We start from the raw sequence: 25,804 nt of genomic DNA on the forward strand, positions 1-25,804 counted from the left end.
CATCACTGTTGTGTAGTGATGACATACCCTGTTAAACAGCTGACATGTTTCTTGCTTTAGGACAGAAGTGAAGAACACAATACTCGGCTGAAACTGCGGAGGGATTTTCATCCAAGCCATGACAGACAATCTGGATGTTTTAGGGGACAGAATATGATCAGAGTGACTAATATTTCTGATAGATGGAAAATTGGGAGGGAGCAATGGAAGAGCCAACCCCATCCTTCTCTTGCAACCCAATTCTCACTGCCTCAAAAGAGGCACAGGCTAGCAGGAAATCCAGTCCATGCACAAAGCTTGTTTCTGCAGAGAGCTTGGTTATTTGAGCATAATTTTCTGGAAACAGAAATTCGCAAAAGAGAAACAAAACAAGCAGGTCAGTGGGGTGCTTTCAAGCTACATTCAGAATCCCGGCAGGGTGCAAAGCACTCAGCCAAGTAGAGAAATTTGCTACAAACTTGAGAGAAAATAAAATAAAAAGAGGGGACTATGCATCTACTAAATACTACCTCCCCACACTCCTCTCCCGAAACTGCAAAGCAATCTCCATTTTTACTGTAGTTTCCAGGGCTGGAATTAAAATGCCTCTGGCAGATACAACATAGACAAAGAATATAGATTAGAAACAGCAGTATACATCAGCAATGTGAACAGCAACAAGGGGATGAAATCAGGGGGAAAAAGAAGGCTCTGTTCTAAAAACGGAAGCAGAACTATAGAAATATGCCTTCTCAAAATGACTGGAAACAGAAGGTCTGGGTTTGCACTTTCCTTTTGTTTTGTCTCCTGTTGTAAACTCCCCTGCCCTGCTCCCCACCCCCAGCATTTGCGGCACAGAAATCAGTCTTACCCATTAGTTTCTGCAGACCCATATGGAGCTGCTGGACTCTTAAATATGGAAACAGGTCCATAAGCAGCACTCAAGGAAGCTAAAGACCAGATTAGTGCCTTTTCCAGTAAAAAGCCTTCCACAGCCAAAGCAATATTTGTGCTTAATCATACAGCAAAACCAATCCTACAATCTGTACCTTTTAATAAAACTGTGCCTAATGGTAAAAGTATTTGCTTACTCTTGCTCTTCCTGCCTTTAGCAAAGATGTGCGCATGGCTGGAAAAGATCAACAGATTTCTAAACTTGTCTTTGGAAAGTTTCTTTGCCAATTTACACTTTCTCGAGAGCTCATTACTTTTTGGGTAGACATAAGTGACTTCACTCTGAATTATTCCAAGTGTTTCACAGACACAGTTTCAAACTATGAAGTTTGTATTCTTCTCCCTATTAATCATAGCAACATATGTTAATTTCATATACAAAGCTCTGTTTCATTTCCAGAACCCCCACTGTTTCTTCCACAACCATCCATAGACTTTCAACAGCCCATTTCACATAGCCCCGAAGGGTTAGTTTCCATTAGGTCACAATGGTCGGAAGCTGGGAACCAGAACTTCTGGGTTTTGTTCCTGGTTCTTCCGCTGACTTGCTGCCTGATGCTGGGCAAGCCACTTGGCATCAATTCTGAATTGGGTCCAGAGAAGCTAAGACTAACTGCACAATTTCGTTCTCATTTACAGTTTCATGGAGTTACTCTGAATTTATACTGAGGTACATGAGAGCAATATTTGGCCCACTAATTCCAAGTAGGAGGAGTCTAAATTGCTGTTCATCTGACCCTGCACCCTCCAATATGTAATTTACACCATCTTACAGTGACTGACTTACTCTGTTAGACATGAGTGAGGCTCTCTTCTATTAACTTGTAACTTACACGTTCCTAAGCATCAGTTCGCCTCTAGATTGGTGTATCTCACATAGAGATGGGCCAGAATATGGAAGTGTGACAAGAAATACAACCAACAGGAGTCCGTAAGTTAAAATGCCCTTTGCTTTACTCTAATTTACAGCTTCTTAAATATGAAAGGGTTGGAAAAAAGTGTAAGTTACATAAATTTAGACTTTTTTTCATTCAGATTTACACACTAGCAAGTGGAATAAAGTATTTCTGAGGCTGTTTTCTTTAACATAACCTTACAGATCTACTCTCAATTTGTCCACTGGACTCTGCCTCAGCTGTGCCATCTGTAAAATACACATAATGCCTCATAGGGGTGTCTCCAAACTCAGCTTACTCACATTTCTGCCACACTTTGAGGTCATTGGATGAAGGTGCTATACAGTATGTTATTGTTACTAAGCCAAAACCAAAATACATATAAAAGAAGTCAAGAAGAGTGAAAGTACATTAGTGCCCACTCACCTGCCTCTAATCACAGTATGGTGTCCACTCAATCCAAAGAAAGTTTTTCCTTTAGCGATGCTGTTCAACAGGTTCATAGAATCTGAGTCGCTTACTTCCACATAGCCCATAGAGATGTGGTGGTCACAAAATGCAATTGTGGTCCTGCCTGCCATCATTTGAATCAGTTCTGAAGCATCCGATGAAGTGAGCTGCAGCTCATGAAAGCTTATGCTCAAATAAATTTGTTAGTCTCTAAGGTGCCACAAGTCCTCCTTTTCTTTTTGCGGATACAGACTAACATGGCTGCTACTCTGAGTTCTGAAGCAACATCTCCGTTATATACCTGTTTGGGTTGCGAGGCCGACATGAAAGACTGCAATTAAGTCTCCTTCATGGGTGTTTCTTTGGTGTAAATTCAATCATGGTCAAGTTTGCAGATGAAAAACACAGTTTGAGAGAGTTCGCCAACAGAACTAACTGGCAAAGAGGGTGACAGTGGGGGCTACAGATCAGAAGAGATGTTGGACAACACAGAGAGAAGGAAAGAAGCACAGCTACAGAATAAGGGACATAAACAGCCCAACTCATTGTATTAAAGTGATTTGATTTTCCTCATGTCTCCAGTTCTGCCATAATATTGCTTTTCCATGTTCCTTTGCACTATAGCGACCACAGAGAACGTGTGGGATTGGGAGGGGAGTCTCCTTGACCTGTTGTAAGTAGTCCACAATAAAGAACAAATTGACTATCACTGCTCCTGAGGAAAGCAATAAAACCTCCAGCACCCCCCCCCCGCCCATGTGCTCTGGGGGTGGATTTCTTCCCCACCCAACTTTGATGATTAATTTATCCCACCAGTGTGAGCGAGAATTACTATAACCAAACATCTAAACGTGTTTAGGCTGAGAAACCACTGCACCTAGAAACACAGAGCAGCAGTATTCATGGAAAGACCTTCAGACCTAGTGCTTCGCCCTCTTTCCCATCACCACCTCTCTGAAGAGGATGCTTCACTAGATGGCCAGTTTTTCTGCTTCTTTCAAAACAATCTTTGCAGTTTCTTCCATTCTACTCTCTATGAGCAGTCCTTTCAGAGCTGTCTACAAGACCACCACCCTGACTGCATTCAAATCTCTCCTCAAATCCACCATTGACACCCCTACAATAAATTTGCCAACTAATATCAACAAAGTAGAGGGGCAACTAAGAGTAGTTCACCGTTGCCAGCTCTCATATTAGGAGTCTTGTGATATTTGGTATTTCTCTTAAAAACCCAGCTCCTGGAATCATGTTATCCAAAAAAGAAAAACCACCCTCAGGCTCTCTTTGTTTTAAGTAAGTTTCTAGCCTTCTAGTTGCAGGAAAAAAGCTTAAAAGCAGGAAGACAATGTGACCTATAGGCTCAGAAAACGTAAGAGAAATAAAATGAGCCCCCTATTCCCCCCCCCCCCATGTCATAATTTTCAGGCCAGGTTCATGATTTTTGAAGGCTCGGGGTCAGCAATACTGAGAAGGATGTGTAAAAACAAAATGGAGCTTTCAAGATCTGACCAATAACCATGAACCCATTCCACACACGTTGAACCCCTTACGTGTACTTTGGGGGTCTGATTCCTTTTTCTATATTCTAAGATTTTCATTGCCCCTTTTTTCCTCAGAGACACTGGTTTAAATCCAGAGTGACTCCACGCTAGTCAAATGTGATACACTAGAATGACAATGGTGAAAGGGAGAGCGTAATTTGACTAATAGCATCTCTTCACTTTCGAGTTCGCTTTCCATCACAGTGAAAACATAAGTTATATTTTTAAAAATAGTTTTGTAATTATGCTAAAGCTTGCAGTTAGGGAGTAAAGCACTTATGTTATCAGCACATAATATTCATTCATATTTAAATGACTGTTCATTTTGCACAAAGGTGAGGTTATGATCACGCATAGCCTATAGAAATAGCAAGCCAAATCCATCCTTCCCTGGAGTTACCCAATCATAGAATCATAGAATATCAGGGTTGGAAGGGACCTCAGGAGGTCATCTAGTCCAACCCCCTGCTCAAAGCAGGACCAATCTCCAACTAAATCATCCCAGCCAGGACTTTGTCAAGCCTGACCTTAAAAACCTCAAAGGAAGGAGATTCCATCACCTCCCTAGGTAACACATTCCAGTGTTTCACCATCCTCCTCATGAAAAAGGTTTTCCTAATATCCAACCTAAACCTTCCCCACTGCAACTTGAGACCATTACTCCTTGTTCTGTCATCAGCTACCACTGAGAACAGTCTAGAGCCATCCTCTTTGGAACCCCCTTTCAGGTAATTGAAAGCAGCTATCAAATCCCCCTCATTCTTCTCTTCCACAGACTAAACAATCCCAGTTCCCTCAGCCTCTCCTCATAAGTCATGTGTTCCAGTCCCTTAATCATTTTTGTTGCCCTCCACTGGACGCTTTCCAATTTTTCCACATCCTTCTTGTAGCGTGGGGCCCAAAACTGGACACAGTTTTCCAGATGAGGCATCAATGTTGAAGAGAGGGGAACGATCACGTCACTCGATCTGCTGGCAATGCCCCTACTTATACATCCCAAAATGCCATTGACCTTCTTGGCCAATCAAAGGATTTGTGTTGTAATTTTGTTTGTTATTTCATAGAACGTGGGCTTTATTTATGAAAATAAAGATTTATACTGGGGTTACAAAGCCAGCATGCAATTATCCCGTGTCCCATTCCATAAGCCAAATATAACACAGTCCCTTCTTTTAAGTTAATGTTGTAGAGGGATCTTTGCATATAGAGGCAAATGAAGTGGTCGTCTTCTTTCTTTATGACTTAGCTTAACTAGAGAACACAGTTGGCACACTTGTGCGTTGGCCTGGAAAAAGACAAAGTGTTTAAAAGATATGAATGGCTAAGATGGCAATTGGTTGGGAAGTGGAAAGATATTTTAAGTAAAGGTTGTGGTTCTTTGCACTGCAGTTTGTAATTTTGCTTTGCTTTAACCACATAATTATTCCAGCTCTGTGGATTACACATTGGGATGATGCGTCCCTCAGACCTCACCATAAACAGACACTGCTCTCAGCTATGTGAAATATTACTGCTTCCCTCCCAACCCCAGGGGGCTTATGACTTCCTCTTACTAGGTGCTGAGGGAGCGAGCTGGCAACACTCCTTTGAGATAACCCTAATTTTTTAAAGAATTCATGGTTTACTTGGTCTGCATTCCATCCCAGCTGAGAACTCCTCTGTCCTTGGTACTAACATTTTAAATTTGCAGGAACATGCACATTTTACCAACACATGAGATCACAGAAATAATTCCTAGAAGTCGGTCTCCCTCAAGGCTAGATAGTTGCTTGGCCTAATTCTGTCAGATATAATGAAATCAAGAACTTGCTTCTTTGGAGACCAGCAGTGGAGTTGTAGATCCTTCCTTAGACCCTCTATTTTATGAGCAAAAAATATTGTTGAGAGGCAGAGATGGGATGGAGTCCACTCCAGAGGGCGCAAAAAACCCCGCCAACAGATCAAATCCACAAACCATGAGGGAAATGGGGGCAAAACACTTGAAACAAGAAGTAGATCTTTCCTCCTTAACTCAGCCTGAAATGCTCCTTGGTACTTTGATGTAAAGCATAAGCTTTCATCGTGTAGGGGAACAGAAAATCTAGACACACGGGCAGCTCTGAGCAAATGGTGCACTGAATCAATGACTGCACTTGTGCAAGAAGTCTGCACAGAGACACCTTGCACATTGTTCGGAATGTCAACAAACTGAGGCTCTGCTGAGCTGACAGGACATTTGAGAATCCTCCAAGAATATCCTGACCCATTCTCTCAAACATATTCGCTTGGGATCTATCCACTCAAGAGCCATGTCTGACTGCAACTTGAGCTGTGGAACCTGAGGAGGCAGGCAGGGCCCAATTTTATGCTAGCAGATCTCCACTGAAGTCAACACACTGACATCAACAGAGAATTTGGCCTGCAGTCTCTAAGCTCATCTGATTGCACAGAGGAAAACCGATCCCTTTAATTGCATGCAGAAATTAAATGAATTTCAAACAATGACATTGGTGAAGCACAGGTGTAATACGTTCTATCCACTGAAAAGCATTCAACAGACCCAGCTCTCCTCTCACCCGTACTGGTTTTACATTGCTGTAATTCCACGAGAGGTTACTCCTGACTTACATGGATGCAAGCCAGATCAGAATCAGGTCAACACACATTGCTGCATCCTGGGCAAGCTGAAGTTTCTTTACAATACAACTAGCTCGGTGTTCTGCATGGAGCGTTATGCATTAGGTCTCACTCAACTTTCCAACTCTGAGTGCAATGCTAACAGCTCCCTGATTAATAGGACAAGCTCTGTCCATATATAAAGCAATTGAAGATAAATTAGACACTTCAGGACTAATTCTCATTTACACTAAGCCCTTTGCACCCATCTAGCAGTGTGCACCCATCTGGTAGTGTACAAGGACTTTAGAGTTTACACCAATTGCAAGTTATATTTACACTCAATGTAAGGCTCCTTCATACTTTCAGAGTACTGTAAGGTGGCCTTAGAGTAATTGAGAATCAGGCCCTGCCCCTTTAAAACAACACTATTAATTTGGAGCCAGATTGTAAATGCCTTACTCATGATGATGAGCCATTACTCAGGGTAGTGCCAATGAGGGCATTTGTGTAAGTAATTGACCACCAATTGAATAAAGGGTTCATAATCCGCCCTTAAGAGATCCCAAACAAATAAATCACAAGAATAAACTGACTTTCCCAAAATGTCTGTGGCAGCACCATATCAAAGATGGTATAATCAGTAAAATAAGACTAGTAGAGCAGCGAAATAGCTCCAGAAGTGTGACCAGATCAGAGTCAGATTGAGAGAGACCAGGCAAGTGGAAATCCATTTCTGTCCCCTTTTGGCATGTCACACTCTTTGGATCTTGTACTCTTTATAACAGACTTGGCAATGCAGTAATTGGGTGATCATTGGGTCACTGTAATTGTGAGCCCATGGGGGGAATGGAAAATTTGATCGCTTTTCTGAAAAGCAATCTGGTGTAGTGATGCTTAAGTACCACAGTTTTGGGCACCTTAGAGATGCCAATAACCATAATGACACATGAGTGTGTGTGTGTTTAAGTAAAAGCAACCCCACAGGCCTAAGGATTGAGAGGCCTGAACATCAGAGTGAAAAACATTACACCCACTCTAAGACTATTTTACACAGTGGTGTCAAGAGGCATAAGGGTAAATAAGAATCAGGCCCACAGAGTTAAACTTTAACATTAACTCCCCGGTTCAGCAAGGATCTTAATCACATGCTTCACTTTAAGCGTGTGCTTAAACTGTTCTGATGATTCAGGATAGATTATAATATGTTTTGCTGAATCAGGGCCATCACACCAGTGATTTTCAAAGGAAAATAAGTGAGTTCAGCACCCCTCCACGGGCCATCTTGAAAACCTCAGTCTAAAACTACACCCAGTTCATCTCTTGCTAGATCATCTACAGCTCAGCACGAGGATGGACAAGATATCTAAGAGATATCCTAACTGATCTTTTTCATTTCTAAGATTTGATTTTTTTGTTTGTGTCTGTATTAAAACTAATTCGTTTCCATCACCATGTTCTTCTTAGTCAATTACTAAAAAGAATAGGTTTTCTAGCCATGAAACAATATCATTTTTGTTAGGGGTTTGGAAACCAAACAGCTATATGAATTGAAGAAAGCTTCCTTTCTGCTCCTCATGCAGTTCTGGTTAAAAGGAAAGCATTTTCTGTGTGAGTAATCTTTATAAGTAGGCACCAGAGCTCCCCTCTTGCTGAGGAAGAATGGCTAATATGTGATGGGTGACTGAATGAAACCTTGGCAAGGCTACCCTCCATTTTCTGAAGAATACAAAATGCCACAGGCTATTTGCAGACAGGGATTTTCTGGTTAGAAATTCTTAAAACTTGGCAACAGCCAAGGTTAGTTTAATTGAAACGACAGTGGCAACACCATTAAGGATGTGAATTTGAGGATATTTCTAATGTCCGAGTCAGCTCGGAATGAATTTGTCTTTTGAATCCAACTTACAAATAAGCCTTTCATATATATGGGGGAGGGAGGTAAATGGGACATCATTTCCATTGGCTCCATAGCCCAAGGAGCAATATCTTACTTGCGTTTTATTATGGACAGTTTGTGAGCTATGTCCTCAGCTGGTGTACGTTAGCCTAGTTCTTCTGAAGTCAATGCAGCTACATTGATTTTAACCAGCTGAGGATATGGCCCTGTATTGCTGTGTGTACTAGCAATGGAATTTGGGGTGTGTGAATGACACAGAGAGAAATCCTAATAAGATATTTTTTTCTCATCTAAGTATGATGAAAGATATATAATCTAAATCACATTTACGTTGTAACAGCTTTTCTCCTATTTACAAAGGCTAGAAAAAGACCATAGGTAACGTTTTTTTCTGCACTGCACTATGGACTTCATAATATTCCTTCGTCATGCATCCAAACGTCTGGCTAGGCCCACAGGTATCCCTTGTCCCAAAGAATCCTCTCCCATTCCTGTCCCAACCATTTTGTGCAGCTTAGTTCCATCACAATTTGGGGGATTTTATTTACTGGAAGAATGCCCAGTTTTTAAACTTTCCCCACATGCAGAAGGCATTTAACTTCAACTTGGATTGGCTGGAGTGGGGAATGCACAAGTAAATAGCGGGGCCATCTACAGGCATGGTACACACCCCACAGCCCAGTGGAAACTGAAATAGCTCAACAAGGTATCTGAGAATTGTTCATTTTGCTTCTTTCTGACATTTTTCTTCTTTAAAGAACTGTCATTTCATTTCTTCCCTTTGAATCACACAAAGAGCTTTTACAGCCATCAGTAATAATCTTTTTATCTTGTCTATTTGTAAGGTTCTGGGGACAGGGACTGTCTCTAAGTGTATATACAGCACCTAGCACAACTAATGTGGTCATAACAACAACAGCTTAAGAGGTCTGATCCAAAATCCACTGAAGGCAATGGTCAGAGGTGCTGGAACTAGGGGTGCTGCAGCACTCCCAGGCTTGAAGTAGTAATAACAACCCAAATACATGGTTTCTGCCTTCAGCACCCCCACTATAAAAATTGTTCAAGCATTACTGGTCATGATAGTTGATTTCAATGGACTTTGGATCAGGCCCTTGGAAGTCCTTTCCATCCATAGATCTCAAAGCACTTTACCAATGAGAGTAAGTCTCATAGCTCAGTATTGACCTGCAACTGTCCCCTGTTCTTCCATTCCTTGGCCCAGGGACTCATGTGTATTTTCAGGCACAAATCTAGGACCAAACTTTACCGATCCTAAAATGATTTGTATTGTCTGCCATAATATTTCTACCCCTGGAAGATCATGTGAGACTGGTCCGTAAAATCATGTCATTCTGATTCCCATCTTTGTTAGCTTCTCCCCCTTCAGTTGTAACATGCTTTCTGTGATCATATTGCAGCTATTATCTTGAAAACTGCCAGGATGAGGTATTAATGCTTTATGATATTTTCAGACATATATTTTATAAATTGTTTTTTTTTAAATGAAAGTCTCAATTCCTGAGACTATGCTGCTTGGAAAAAAAAGCCATTTAAGAATTTAAGTTAGGTAAAGTTAAGTTAGGTGGGGGGAAAACAAGATGGTAAATTAGAACATATTTTTACAGACCAATGTCTTACAGCCTGCTAGAGTTCAAAACAAATGCTTTCTACCATTGGAAAGATGAAAGTCTTAACTTTCCAGCAGTATAAATCATGCATTTCTAACTCTGGAGGTTTATGAGATATTGGACCTTAAAACTGTCATTGGCCCTTTACCTAGCAATGACTTTATGGCATGTGTCCAGGGCTGAATATATCAAGTCCCAGACTTCAAACTGGAGTAATTTTCAACCTCCCTGTGTCTCTTATATTTAATTATGTGTGGAGTTTGTAAGGTAGACAAATGGCTAGTTGGTAACTACGCAGAGACCACCCAACTCTTTTTCACTTGTGTCCAAGTTCAAATCTGAACCCAGATCTTATGCAGTAAGAGGTTTATTATACTCTAATTAAAGTTAACTCACTATGTCAACTTACAGAGTAACAGCCGTGTTAGTCTGTCTTTGCAAAAAGAAAAGGAGTACTTGTGGCACCTTAGAGACTAACCAATTTATCTGAGCATGAGCTTTCGTGAGCTACAGCTCACTTCATCCGATGAAGTGAGCTGTAGCTCACGAAAGCTCATGCTCAAATAAATTGGTTAGTCTCTAAGGTGCCACAAGTACTCCTTTTCTTTATGTCAACTTAGCAGCTCTGCAAGGGTGAGGTTATATAATGTGAGGTTCACCAGAGGACTGGCATAAATTCTCATTCTCCATTGTCAATTCATGCAATCCAAAAAACCAAATTATTAATACTTAGCATTTTCCATGATGGCTTTGCATCCAAAATGCATTACATGTCAAAGTCATACAAGCCTAGGCAAACATTAGATGAGATGTGTATTATCAGAAGAGTAGCAAACAGCTGTAAGTGGGTGGCCATTATTTCACATGATGATACCCCTTGAGGTTATGAAGCTGCTAAACTTTAGACTCGCAACCAAACCCATTTTCAGTTCTGTATTTTGACAGCAGAGAAGGAAGGAGAGTATGGAACCTACCCAGAGAAATATAGACTGTGCAGCTATCTAATCTGGTCTTGCTTATCCCTAAGTGAAAGAATATCTTTAATCAAGAGAGCTTTGACAGTCTTGGTAAAGCATCCCAGGACATCTGCACCTATGAAAGAGTCCTTTAGTGTATTATAGGGATTTTATAAACGGCAATAGGGATTTTATAAACGGCAGGTTTATGATCAATAAGCCACCACTATCCAACTCCAAACACCTTTTGAAATTCCAGGCTGGTAACATGATAGTTAAGAGTAATTGCAATTATTCTGGGGGAGAGGGAGGGCAGACAGTCTATCCCGAGCGTGGCGAGGCTAGCAAAAGAAGGGATTTCCCTATAAAAGTTATGCAGTCTGGCCAGAGTTACAGTAACTTTGGGAAGTGCTGCGGAGTCAAATTTTATGGGGCACCCAGCAGCACTAATTCAATGGAAGGGCGGGGGTTTTTTTAGGTCCCCCTTTATTGGGGCTGGTTCAGCAATATGTACTGTCTGACACCTCTTGCTATGTGACACCAGCTTTGCTGTCAGACAAGCCTCAGCACTCTAATCTGCAAGATGCATGCTTTTCTGTGGATCATAGGGCTCCTCCAAGGGCACGGATAGCATCAATACTAGAAAAGTAACTAGAAAAGCCTCTTCTCTGGGATGAAAGGAGACATAGAATGACATTAATGAAGAGAAAATCTGGCACATGAATAGTAATTTGTTGCAGACAATGAGTGCAATGGGGCCAGTGGGGGTGTGGGCAGGATGGAGTCTTTTGACTAGTCCCTTTTTACTCAGCTGTTTTACAGCTGCTAATCTCCACGTTCATTAAGATGCAAACTCTTTGCTGGGCTGATAGTGGAGAGGGGGAACACCTGCAGCATGAGGCTGAGCATGAACTCCCCAATAACTGGTGTGAAAACCCAGTGGCATTACTGGTTCAGCTTGATTTTAATTGCGCATGTTGATTTGATAAAAAACAATCCAATTTTTCAGATTTATTGCTTAGAAATGTAAAATGAAAAAAGACACAAAAGAGAAAACTCCCATACCATATCTAGGTCTCTCTCTAGCTCTCTGTTATAAAAGAGTTAATACTTGCTAAGTCATCAAACAGTACATACCATTTACAGGCTCTTGTTTTAAAGAATTTCAGGGCACATACAGGCACTCTGATACATGTTAGATAAACCATGTTTTCTAACTAATTGAATGTGTGTAGTTGTAAGTTTTCCTCTCTGCTACTTTATTCCAGCATATGGAGGGGAAGTTTGAAAATGAACATTCACTAAAGGAAGACATTTGCTAAATGAACTGTTGGGAAAACAAGATACTAATCAGACTTTCTGCCCTAGTCACTGAATAACTGCAGTGTACTGCCTTTTGTTCCAGCTTCTGTATAAATGAAGTATTGGTAAAGAATACCTGTCTTGTGCCTCTGGACTATGGGTGTCTCTACTGTATACTAGAGACATTTCGTGGTTTTCCATTTATGCCAGACAGCATAAACATAACATTTTATCTGCCCAGTGCAACGAAAGTTTTGTAAAGGTGAAAATACTAGCCCAAACCCAGTTCTTCTCATTAACCAGATATTAAGTTGTAAAACACAAAGGGAGAACACTTAAAAATGATGTAACTACAGAAAGTTCTGAAGTAGGACTTAACCATTAAACAAAGCCGAGGATTACAGTCTTCTCTATCAGCTGAAGCAATTTAAGCCAATAGGATCACTAGTAATGCCAAAAATTGTAATGCACAGGGAAATAATTGGCTAATCATGAGAAAGTAACTCTCGTTAGTACAGAAAGTGGCTCGTTTTTACCTATTATGATGGCAGAATTTCAACCCTCTACCCTGGAGTCCTCTTGTCCTGCCATTTAAATACTTAGTAATAAAATACCAGCTGTGTGTGCCTTTGTCTTTAGTCCCCCAATACAGAGTCAGATGTCACTATACTTGTGGAAGAAAATGGAGCCCAGTGCGGGGAAAAAAGGTGAGGGGAAAAAAAAAAAGCTTTAGCGCAAGGGAAGTGGCCAATTAAAAATTAAAACCTTCCAACTCTTTTCAATTCATACCTAACAGTCTAGTGATGAGAATTATTTGAAGTGCCTAAGAATTAGAAGTGGGCTTGATCTGATAGGGGGCCACCTTCTTTAGTTACTTGAGTAGCAAAGTGAACCTCAAGAATTCCACTCCACCCAGACATTCATTTTGTACCCACCTTCTCATCCACATTTCATCTGGATTTCCCCACATCTAGAGCTCAGCAATCCCCACACTCATTCATTCATTGATTGGTTCATTCATTTGTTCAGGCCAATGCCACTGAGACACTCATCTGATTATATCAGACCTCAGAAAATAAAAACAGACTGAACGCATGCACACTTCATGAAAAACTGTTCCCAGATGAGATCCTCTGGCAGCTCAGACTGAATAAAAGCAGTGACTGTAAAGTTCACTAGGGCAGTCTATTATTGCAAGCTTAAAAAAAGAAAAAGCTCCGGAGAGTTTTTGTCGCTGTTCTTGTTTAGGGGGTTTTTAGATTTAGCAATTTGTGATGAAGCAGACTTACCTTACAAGCTTTGATATGAATTAGATCCCACCACAAGCAGCCTCCATGAAATAAATAGGATGTAAAAATCAGCAACCGGCTTTCCACTTTGTTGCTGTCCTGTCAAAACTGAGAAAAAGTTGTCTTGTCTTATAGTCTGTGTGTGTTTGAGAGAGAGAGAGAGAGAGAGAGAGAGAGAGAGAGAGAGAGAGAGAGAGAGAGAGAGAGAGAGAGAGAGATGTTTGACAGTAAGGCAAACTATGGTCAGAGCAGCCAGCTTCTGCCTGGTTTTTATAGCTGAGCTAGAAGCCCTGATCCTTGTCTCATTCCACTGTAATGGGATGCCTCAAGGCAAGCTTTCCACTTTTTTTTTTCCAGTTGGCTTATTAAAGGAACAGCCTCCCGAGTCCCTTTGGAGCGTGGGTTAGCTTGTCAAACTGAAACACACCACACACAAAGGTATTTGCATGCAGTTTATGGCTAAAGAAGGAAACCCATGAGGAAAAAAAAAAAAAAAGTGAGCTCAAGGCAAGTGACTCAGAGGAGAATATTTTCCTTACAGCATCAGCAAAGTATATTATCAGAGTTTTTAGTCTTTCCCCCTCTTTTTAATGCTGTGAAATAAAATCCAGTAAGAGCAGGAGGGTGGCAAGCAGGATTCCAGTTCCAAAGATGCTTCTTACACATCACAGCCCCCTCATTTGGTGTAAATCAGCCAAACTTCACTTGGTTTATGCCAGTTTACACCAGCTGAGGTGGAGGCCCATGTAACTGCAACCTTGCATTAATTAACTAATGTCTCTGAGCTGCTGCAAACGCAAAAGCTGTGTGGAGGGGGGAAAGAAGAAAAGTCTGAGCTGAGCTCCAGCCTGACGCCTTGAAAAGGAGAGAGAAAAGAGAAGACTCGTCTTTCTTCTTGGGATTTGATAAAAGGGGATTGTGTGTCTCGGGTGCATGTGTGTTTGGAGAGATAATCTGTTCTCTTGTGTGATGCTTGTGTTTCATCCAGCTGGGGACAAAGCCCCCTCACCTTCATCCCTTTTTCTCACCCAAAGCTATCAATAATCTACAGACCACCCCCTTTAGTATATTTCGAGGGCATCTTTTTTGTTCTCTCTATTCTTCCCTTGAACCTCAGGTTTGTGACTGAGGGTTAAATGTGTCCTGGCTTCAGTATGTACGTAACCTGTATGTTCTTCCTATCGGGCAGTATAAACTAGCCCATTCAGCCCACCCCAATTACTTACCTTTTAAAAACCTTCAGAGTTTCAGCTCTGCCCTCACCTAGCTACTGTCCTGACCACACATCTCTGATGTTCTTCCAGTAAGCAAGCACTGCCGTCTGATGCACTCCCTTTGGCCTGATCCAAAGCCCATTGGAGTCAGCGTAAACACACCGGTTGGCTTGAACAAGCGATGAATATGGCTCCTAAAAAGGAGTGGGATCCTTTTGAGCTGCAATCCGAGGGCACCACCTGGACGCTGGCTGGAATTAAAATTGGTTGACTGGCTCCTTCCAGCTACTTAACCCCTCTGACTGCATCTCCTGTCAGCTGGCTGTTCCTAGGAACTCAGGATTTGCCACACAGGATCAGACCACTTGTCCATCAAATCCAGTATGTTGCCTCCAGCAGCAACCAATCCTTGCCGTGTTAAGGGAATTACACTACAGGGAATATCCTGCCCATCCGTACATATCTAAGGCAGACATAATAGATATGGTCAACTGTGCTCTACTGCACATGGAGGAGGGAAAGAATTTCTGACCTGGGGCAGTCATCTTAAACTTTGAATCCTGTGACTCTCATCATAATTACTTCAGATAAAAAGACTGGATAATGCTCTGACCATTTGTAAGAAAATAATATTTGATTCTATTGTTTGACCCTCTAATGGACAAACTGGAGGGACTGACTCAAGAGCTGATCAGAAAGAGATGGAAAATTTAATATTTTATTGGATAGGTCCTCGCATTTTAAAAATAAAGGAAAGTGTCAAAATTCAGATAATTCCACCCACCTCCACAATCAGTCCAAAAAAAAAAAAGAAAAATGGGAAGAAATCAGAAGACTGTTGAAAATTTTCCTTGATTAGCCTCCCACCCAATTTCAAAATTTTCAACAAAATTTCAAATTTTGAATTTTTTTGACCAGATCTAGTGTTTGCAACTCTGCATCCGCTAATTCAGGAAAGAATCCTGATCCAGGAAACACTGATGCAGAGGCTTAAAGTTAAACATGATTTATGGGCTTCACAGATAAAGGATAGGTTTCAGAGAAGCAGCCGTGTTAGTCTGTATCCGCAAAAAGAAAAGGCGGACTTGTGGCACCTTAGAGACTAACAAATTTATTTGAGCATAAGCTTTCATGAGCTACAGCATCCGATGAAGTGAGCTGTAGCTCACGAAAGCTTATGCTCAAATAAATTTGTTAGTCTCTAAGGCCTGGTCTACACGGGGGGTGGGGAATCGATCTAAGATACGAGAATAGCGTAGCTGAAGTCAACATATCTTAGATTGATTTAGAATCACTTACTTGACGTCCTCGCGGCGCGGGATCGACGGCCGCTGCTCCCACGTTGACTCCGCTTCTGCCTCTCACCATGGTGGAGTTCCGGAGTCGACAGCAGAGCGATCGGGGATCGATTTATCGCGTCTACACTAGACACGATAAATCGATCCCCTATAGATCAATCGCGACCCACTGATCCAGCGGGTAGTGTAGACATGGCCAAAGGTGCCACAAGTACTCCTTTTCTTTTTACATATAAAGGATGTATTTAAACAAAGTGTTTCCTGAATGGGGGCCTATCATTGCTCTTTAAGAATCTCCATGTTAGGAGTTGTCTCTCATTTGTTCTTTATATTCTGGTCATTTCAAATATCCTCCAAAATTTTTTACAGTGGTCGTTGCTAGTTCTGTGTTAGCAGAGGCATCTATTTTCCCCAGGCAGCTCAGGAGCAGCAGCCACATTAAATAAAGCTGGTGAAGCTTCTGAATTTTGATTTTCTGTGAAAACACGGAATGAATTTTTTCACAAATTTTTTTTATGGGGGGTGGGGGGGGCACAAAACATTTGTCCTGTTTTTCAATTAGCTATAGAGTTTGTCAAGAAGAGGAAGAGAAGGATTTCTTCCTCCCCTCCCCCCATTCCAATTAGTGACAAATCCTCTGTTCCAATTGTTTGGAACCAGTTCTGTTTCCAAGAAGTTGTCCCCCACTACTGGCAGTTGAAGCTAGACAAATTCAGATTCGAAATAAGACACACATTTTTAACAGTCAGAGTAATTAACCATTGGATAAAAATTTCCCAGGATCACGGTCGATTTTCCATCATTGACAGTTTTTAAAAATCAAGATTGGATGCTCTTCTAAAAGGTCTGCTAGGATGATCTAAAAGATTTTGGAGAAGTTCTGGGGTTTGTGTGATACAGGAGGTCTGGCTAGATGATCACAATGGTCCCTTCCGGCCTCGGAATCTATGAATAATCACCAATAGAACCTGGGAGAGAAGCTGAGAGTGGTCCACTGTCTTCTAAAAATGCCACATCCCCATTGTGCTGTGCAGGTTGCACTGGGACTGATGTTCTCTCAAGCTGCATTGACAATGTTATGCAAATAGATAGGGCACCCGCATGTTTCCTACTTTGCTGTCTAACCCTTTCCAGGGCACAGCTACTCTAGTGCAGATCTCCCACGACTGCTGGCTCTTGTGAAGAGCAAACGTTGAATACTGGGTGAAGTGTGATCTATTTGGCAGTTAAGTGTGATGGCGGCTCAGGCAAGGTTTCCCCCCCAGATATAACCATTGCCCAGTTGGCTAAGAGTATTATGGGAATTCACAGTGTCATGGGGTCATAAATTAAGACCAGAAGGGACCATTATGATACTAGTCTGACCTCCTGTGTAACCCAGGCCACAGAACCTCCCATTCCTCAGGTAAATTTCAGCTATTAACTACTGCTGGAAGCATGATCCTGGATTTAATGTACCAATGCTCAGTTCTGACAGAAGAAATCCTCTGTTCCTATGGTTCTTATATTAACAATGCATTCAGGGTTATCCCTTCCTGTCCCTAACTCTAGCATATGCTAGGAAAACATTTTATTTCATTGTCCAAATCCATGAAACTGTCATAGAAAGCTAAAAATGTTGGATTGTTCAAAGTCCTTTGCTGTGTTTGTCTCAGTAACTGTTAATACCAGCCTTTTGCCTTCACTTGTTAAAACCTGTTCACCATAATTTTCCTCTTTGTTTTCTCCACCCACTACTCTATGCAAATTTCAAGCCAGGTTCCCTATGAGATTAATGTTTTAGGCAAAAGTTCAGACCTGTTCTTGTTTCTTCTTATTTGGCTCACCCCAGGCCTGTTCTTGTTTCATCCTATATACTCACTCCTCCCTAATCACATACTGGTGTTTTAATTTATGTATCAGCATGAAATGATTCCCTGAATCAGAAGCAAAACAAAAACTGAATCAGTGGGGGTGAGGGGGATTCTCTTTAAAAGAATTCTGGGTCAGAGATACACATTTAGGCACTGGGGTCCATACCAAGCAGGACAGGAGCCCAGGTCTCACTGCTGATGCGTCCTCTCTTGAGAAATAAACTTTGATGGCGAGATTTGTTTGAGAGAGAGGAGGGAGGGAGCGAATTTCATCCTATGTGACAGTGAAAGAACATTAGACTAGAGAAGGCTGATTTTTAGCATTCATAAGACTTATAGAACCTCAAGATATATGTAGAGAAGGACATAATGGATAGATGGGCCCAGGGATGACTGGACTCTAATGGCAGGACACCACAGTTCAAACTTCTCATGTTCACAGACTGGGATTCTGGAAAACACTGGTCAGATGTACATTGAATCACATCATATTCTGTGAAAATTGATTACTGGATCTCAGGTAGTCAGTGGTGGTTAGGATTTCTGACTTAAACTCGACTATCCTATTCTAGAATAATTTAGCCTAGAACAGACCGATATTGACAATAGGATTTGAATGCAGCTTGCCCGTAGTGCTGAGAATTCATGTGTTTTTGGTGGATCCTGATGTGTCACTAATAGTGTACACAACCCTAGGTAGCATCATACAGATGGGAAAGCAGCAACTCAAATGAATCTGCCTCATTAAACATAAATGATCAGGTGATCATGCTTTTATTCAGTGGAATAGATACCTGGATTGAATGGCTTTAGGCCGCAGGAAATATTCAAGCACAGGCATTTGGGAAGAGATGTGTTTCCAGTTAGAGACAAATGATCAAATGAGAGAGTGATAACATTTGCAAGTAATTCAAAGTTGGGAGGTAGAACAAAAACAGATCATATGTACAGATGGATTAGTGGTATGGAACAACTTACATATGAGAAGAGGTTAAGAAGATTGGGAGTTTTCAGTTTGGAAAAGAAATGACTAAGGGAGGGATATATATGATAGAGGTCTATAAAATCATGACCGGTGTGGAGAAAGTGAATAAAAAAGTGTTATTTACTCCTTTACATAATACAAGAACCTGGGGTCACCCAATGGAATTAATAGGCAGGTGGTTTAAAATGAACAAAAGGTAGTACTTCTTCACATAACACACAGTCGATCTGTGGAACTCATTGCCAAGGGATGTTGTGAAGGCCAAAACTATAACTGCGTTTAAAAAAAGAATTAGACAAGTTCATGGAAGATAGACCATTTGTCTTAAGCTTAAGACTGGAACTTATTTGTGCTTTACCTGCTTTAACCTGGCAAATAACTCTGATTCCTTTTTCCTAGTTAATAAAATCTTTAGGTAGTTTATTACAGGATTGGCTACAAGTGTTGTCAAGTATGAGATCTAAGGTGCAACTGACCTAAGGCAAATGACTGGCCCTTTGGGACTGGGAGTAAACTGACTATTGTCAAGATCTTTGGTGTAAGGAATCATCTATAAGTTTACCCGGATGGCAAGATAGAAAGTACCCAAGGGGACTGTCTGAGAGTCCATATTAGGTTGTTTTAGTACTTGAGGAGCTCACACTTGGTAACTGGTTGATGAAATCTAAGTATAGAACTCATAACCAATTTGTGCCCTGCTTCTTAACAGTCTGCCTTGAGCTTCAGATTCATGCCCTTGAGACACTGCAGGACAGCTTGGCAGGCTGTAACAGTGTTTTGTACTGGTTAGAGCAGGACATTAGGAATCCTGACTGCCCTGCTTTCTGTATTACTACTTCAAATCATTTTCCACACCCATAAAACAGGGATGAAAATACACTGAAATTCTCAGATGGAAGGCACAGTATTTTTTTTAGAACTGCAAACAAATTAGAGAGGTACCTCAGCTCTAACGTTCCAATGTGAATCCAGATGAAAGACTGAGATTTTACAAAAGTGATACAGTAAAGAGGAAAATGAACTAGTCACATTGGACACCAAGGAGGAATAATGGCTTAAAAATAATATTTAGATAATGGACCTTGGTGGAAGAAAGCTTTCTAAAGGTGGATCAATCAGGGGAATAGGTCTTTGTGTTATATGAAAGGTTTATGGAAAAAATAGTATATAATAGCGTTGGTTCTTTCTACTTGACTAAATGGACACCAGATCTGAAAGGTCCCTGCCAGATCCCAGTCTCCTTACTGATGACTTTAGGACAAGTAATTGCCCAGGGACATTTGTGATCCTAGCCCATTTAATCTCCTTTTGTTATATTGTCTCATCTTTGAGCCAATGCTCAGAAAAGCTTAGCAGAATAAAAAAAATATGTCAGGTTAGCGTTTAGACCTTTGTATCTTCCCTTGCCCCATATCTTGAAAGTATTGAGCTTCTAAAACATTAAAGTCTTGACTTCTACATGCCTCTAACCTGTAGGTGGCTCATGTTAAATCTGACTGTGTTATTCTTCTAACCTTGCTATCATCTTCTCTTTCAATATTCTCATTTGATTTCTTACTAGAGAAAGTTCCACTTTTTGTAAGAAGCCATTTGTTCAACACATTCAGTATTTTCTTCTGTCAGCAGATGATTGACACATACTTGATTGTTACGAATTTGTTCATTTGAAGTTATTCAGCAAGTGGTTTACGTGAACATAGTTCCACTTAGAGTTTACCAGGGACCCATAAATTATCCTGGCTCTGTGCTTGGAGTGTTTGGTATTTGTAACTTGCTGTTCATGTAGCCTGTTTAGCAGTTAATTTTCCTCCCTGCCTTGATTACTTCCAAACCAATCAAGAGCTCTCAGGATGGCTGCATGGATGGTTCCTGTATGAATGCTTGAACCGATACCTATAATAGTGGTTAATGGAGTGCAAATAGGGATTTGTTAGAAACTTTTCCAAAGGATTCTTAACTTTTATGGATGGCTACAGTTGTGTTCTGGCTCCCACCTTATTAATGAAGTTCCTGCTTTAGATTTGGCTACATCCTAACAGCAGCAGCACAAAGGGGCTGTTATGATCCATTAATGAGAAGCCAGAGAACTGAAAGGCCCATTCTTAATGTCAACGGGAGTCCAACATGAGCAAGGACTTCAGGACAGAATGCTATAAACATAACACTTATGGCGTATCTATACAATCCGCAGCAGCAAGCCTTCCAACCCAGGAGAGCAGGACATGAGCAGCGATTGCAGGATCAGATGAGCAGTCCTGGGGATTTCAAAGGAATTGATCACACTTGTAAGGAGAAGAACTGTACCCCAATAATCTAATTAAATATAACTGGCCAGCAATTCCAGTACAAAATACACTGGAATTACCCACACTTTTTTCTCCGTGAAATGCTTCTCAAGAAGAACAGAAAGTCCTTTCTTGTTTAGAATGTGTCTATTGGCAGGATGTTGTCTTAAGTGTTCTGTTTATGCCCCGAGAAGAAGTGGGGTGCAGCTGTTTGAAAGTAAAACCACTGGGCTTATGCAATGTGTCTGCACAGGAAGCAGGTTGCAAGGGTCTCTTCCTGTATCCCCTTCTTTAACTCTTCCTTTGGAGGCTGAGGCGTTCTGTTCTGAACAGCCTCCACTTAACCCGGGAAGGCTTCAATCCCAAAGCAGGAGAAGATAACTGAGGAAGCTGCAGTCTCTATCAAAGAGATTTCAAGTCCCCTTATCAGGAGAGAAAAATAAATCAGGAAAGCTGGTGTTGCCTAGTGGCTAGAGCAGTGGACTGGGACTCAGGATAAATGGGTTCTATCCCTGGCTCTGCTGCTGACCTGCTGGGTGGCCTTGGGCAAGTCACTGTGCCTCAGTTTCCCCATCTGAGAAATAGGAACACATACACTGACCTTTGTAGAGTGCTTTGAGATCTACTGATCGTAATATCAACCTCTTATAACACTTTCTATTTTTAGAATGAGGAGTCCTTGTGCACCTTAGAGACTAAGAAATATAATTTGGGCATAAGCTTTCATGGGCTAAAACCCACTTCATCAGATGCACGGAGTGAACAGTACAGTAGGAAAATAGATATATAGAGCGAGGACATGAAAAAATAGGTGTTGCCATACCAGCTATAATGAGACTAATCGATTAAGATGAGCTACTATCAGCAGGAGAAAAAAAACCCTTTTGTAGTGATAATCAGGACAGCCCATTTCCAACAGTTGACAAGAAGGTGTGAGTAATGGGAAAAATTAGGGAAAAATAGTTTTTACTTTGTGTAATGACCCATCCACTCCCACTCTTTTTCTCCTGCTGAGAATAGCCCACCTTAATTGATTAGTCTCATTATAGTTGGTATGGCAACATCCATTTTTTCATGTTCTCTCTCTCTATATATATCTTCCTACTCTATTTTCCACTCCGTGCATCTGATGAAATGGGTTTTAGCCCACGAAAGCTTATGCCCAAATACATTTGTTAGTCTCTAAGGTGCCACAAGGACTCCTTTTCTTTTTGCTGATACAGACTAACATGGCTACCACTCTGAAACCTATTATTAGAGATACTTCCAAGGATAGAACATACAACACCCTTTAAGTTCACCACATCGAACCAGTGCTCTGGCACAAGGAGTAATGCGAGAGTCAAGAACTGGTGACAATTAAAGTGTATCCACTTCCTTCAGCCCCAGTGACGGTGTCAGAATTAAGAGCAAGATTCAGACCCACTTTTATCATGTCTTATATTTGTGGCAGACTCCCCTGCAAGCTGATGAGACTAAATACAGCTTGAGGCCTCTAGTTAGCTAGAGAGAAGACAGAGCATATTCCAAGTGGTTGTATGAGAGGGAGTATAAATAAGGATGTGGAGCAGCAGAAAGCTTTTGTCAGCATGATTGCATTGCTTTTGGCTAGTGAAGCCATGCATAGCTCATGCAGAGTATTCAAATGAATGCCAGCAGTGCCTTTATACCACAACCCACCACCTTGCACTCACTATGGCCCAAACTCAGGGAAGCACATAAGCAAGTGCTTAACTTGAACTATGTGTTTAAGTCCCTGTAACATAGCGTACTCCCCATCCATACTACCCCCCCCCCGCCCCCTTGTTTAAGTAGTTCCTTCTGATTCCCTGAAGCTGGGGTCACTAAGTATCATTAAGATGCCATATCACCATCATCAGCTGGGAGCTAGTTGCTAGGTCACAGGCAAGGCTGAGCCTGGCTTGTCTTAAAAGCCCAGCCAGCCTGTCACAGTCCCATTGACCTTACTGTTAAAGTTATGCATGTTAACCATGTGCTTACAATGTTTGCTGAAGATGTGTCGTTTCCTAAATTGGGATATTCATAACAAATACATAAAATAATAATAATTATTATTAATAAATAAAATAATATCTGCTAGGGACTTCACCATTGATACCTATTTTATGTGGAAGTTCGCTCAGATACTATGGGGATGGGTCTTAGTATAAAACCCCAAGATTATTAATGATTATTATTAATAATAAGAAGAAGAAGCTCTTATATAAGTTAGGATGAGCATTATTTTGTGTAAACACACACACACACACACCCCCCCTTTTGAGACAGGTTGCCTTCTGTAACTGAATGAGACTGAATTCAATCCCATATGTCACCCATTACAGGAAGGTCGTGTAAGTTCCACATGTGGCTGGCGCTGTCGATCCTGAGCATCCCATGCTAGCAGAGGAGAAGATGTAAAACGGAGTCGATGGCGCCGAGCAAAGGATCCACTTTCGACATGGGAAGGGACGAGTTACATGCTTTACTGATTACTGCGTGACTCTACATGTAGTGTGGGGAAAATGTGCTACTTTTATGAGTCCTCTACATGTCTAGCCCAGATTGCTCACTAGGAAGCCCTCTTCTCCTAGTTCTGAGTTTGATGAGGCATGTCTGAAGTGCTTCTATTGACACTGCTTTAGGCAGTGTCAGGGCTAGTCATTCAGCATAGGATTAGCCCATCTTCATCTTTTTTTTCCAAATAAAAATGGCATAGACACTGCATAGCTTCCCCTGGTACCCTGGAATAAGCAACAGCCCTGCAGGGCTGGGTGTTAAAATATGCCTGAAGTAAGTACCTGCTGAGCTAACAGAAGCTGTGCTTAGAAAATACATTCATTCATAAAGAAAGCTGCAGAGTGGTTACAACAAATGGACCACCCATGAAGTGTCAGTTTGAGAATATGAGTCTGCAAAGGCATAATACCTGTTGCCCATGGATTTACCACCTCATCTGCCATTACTGACACTAAACACTACCCTCCCAGGACAGAGGAAAATGACGTCTTCTGAGCCTTACAGCTAAATATTACAATTCATTATTATTATTCCTACTAATGCTTCTTATTTGGGTTAGCAACATTCTTTACAAAGCAATACTGTGACTGCAATGTGTTAGGTGTAGTGAGTTTGTCAGGCCTGATAGGAGTTGCGGACACAGAGAAGTGAACCACCAATGGGCCTCCATGTCACACAAGGCTTCTTCCTGAAGAAAACAGTGAGTGCAGAATTCCAGGCTAACGAGTAGAAATTACAACTCAGTCGGATGACTCGTACCCCAGGGAACTATGTCTACCCACCTTCAAGCTACAAGTGACTTGGCTAGAAAGGTCACTAGTTTAACAGGTAGCATTCACCAACCCGACAGGTATAGAAAGATCCAAATAAAACAGGAGACGAGGATGTATGGGAGCATTCTGGTCCCATGGGCCGATTGTAATTAGGGTGGTGGGAAGTGGATAGGACACCACTACTCTCCAGTAATTACTTTTTGCTGATGTAAGGCTCAACATTGACTGGCTGTAGAGAGAACCACATCCAACCTGGAAGGATGGTCAGGATGGCTGTCCGAATGCCAAAGGGGAGAATGGACAGGAGAAATGGAATAGGGGAATCTTGTAGCGTCCATTGTGATGGAAGAGACCAGGTTCCGAGGTTATTAATTATACAGTTATTAATTATATGTATTACTGTAGCTCCAAGATGCACTGACTCGGATCAAGCTCCGATTGTGCTTGGCAGTGTGAAGACACCACAGTCTCTGCTCCAAAGAATATACAATCTAAATCGACAAGACAGACAAAGGTTAGAAGAAAGGAATTACTTTTATCTCCATTTTACAGGTGGGAAAACTGAGGCATTGAGCAATTAAGTCACTTACCCAAGGCAACATAGAGCGTCAGTGGCACGGCTGGGTGTTGAATGCAGATCTCCTGAATCCTAATCCAGCACCTTAACCCACAAGAGCATTCTTCCTACCAGAGGAATCTTGCTCCAGGATGCAAGAAAGACTACAGCAGTCATTTGTGAAAGGCTGTTGACTTAGGCTATGTGTACACTAGAAATGCTACTGCAGTACAGTTGAAGCACTGTAGCGCTTCAGTGTAGCCATTTACTACAGCGACAGAAGAATTCCTCCACTGACCTACAGCTGTCTACACAGGGACTTAAGTCTCCTTAACGAGGTCACTCAGGAATGTGAATTTTTCACACCTTTGAGCAACGTAGCTGAGTTCACCTAACTTTCTAGTGTAGTCCACCCCTTACGCTCCATAGTCTTGATTCTTCTCACATACCGGCATAACTGCGTTGACTTGCGGGGAGTTAATCTTGATTTACACTGGTACGAGAGAAAAGTTAGACCCTACGCCATTCCCCTTCATAGGAAACACCCCAACAAGAGGATCTGTCCTTAAAGTCATGAACAATTTTCAAGGGGTAGGACAATGTCTGTCAGAAATCTCAGGCGGTGATGGAGAAAGTCTCACTGCTGAGTTTATGAGAGCTCAGGAGGGCTGGAATCTCCCTGGGTTCATACCTATGGAATACGGGAATATTTCACTGCCTGGATCTTACAGAGTTCAGACTTCTGTACATACCTCAGTGGAAACGAAACTGTAAAATGTAACTAAAATGTAAATGTCTGCAGGAAGCAGACACATACTAGACTACCT

At 41.5% G+C, this 25,804-nt stretch overlaps 1 protein-coding gene across 8 annotated transcripts in view; it reads right to left on the bottom strand.

The window, feature by feature from the left end:
* The window catches only part of TNC (tenascin C), a 93,837-nt gene extending 78,899 nt beyond the window's left edge, over positions 1 to 14,938 (bottom strand). For 2 of the 8 annotated variants that reach the window (XM_075120551.1, XM_075120552.1), the window contains exon 1: positions 13,494 to 13,790. The gene's annotated coding sequence lies outside the window, so the exon portion shown is untranslated. Of the gene's footprint in view, positions 1 to 13,493; positions 13,793 to 14,719 lie in introns of those variants that run through there. The other 6 variants (XM_075120549.1, XM_075120550.1, XM_075120553.1 and 3 more) reach the window with 6 other exon arrangements.
* Positions 14,939 to 25,804: the final 10,866 nt, after the last annotated feature.

The sequence above is a fragment of the Caretta caretta genome, chromosome 16 (genome assembly GCF_965140235.1).
Source record: "Caretta caretta isolate rCarCar2 chromosome 16, rCarCar1.hap1, whole genome shotgun sequence".
NCBI classification, from domain to species: domain Eukaryota; kingdom Metazoa; phylum Chordata; order Testudines; family Cheloniidae; genus Caretta; species Caretta caretta.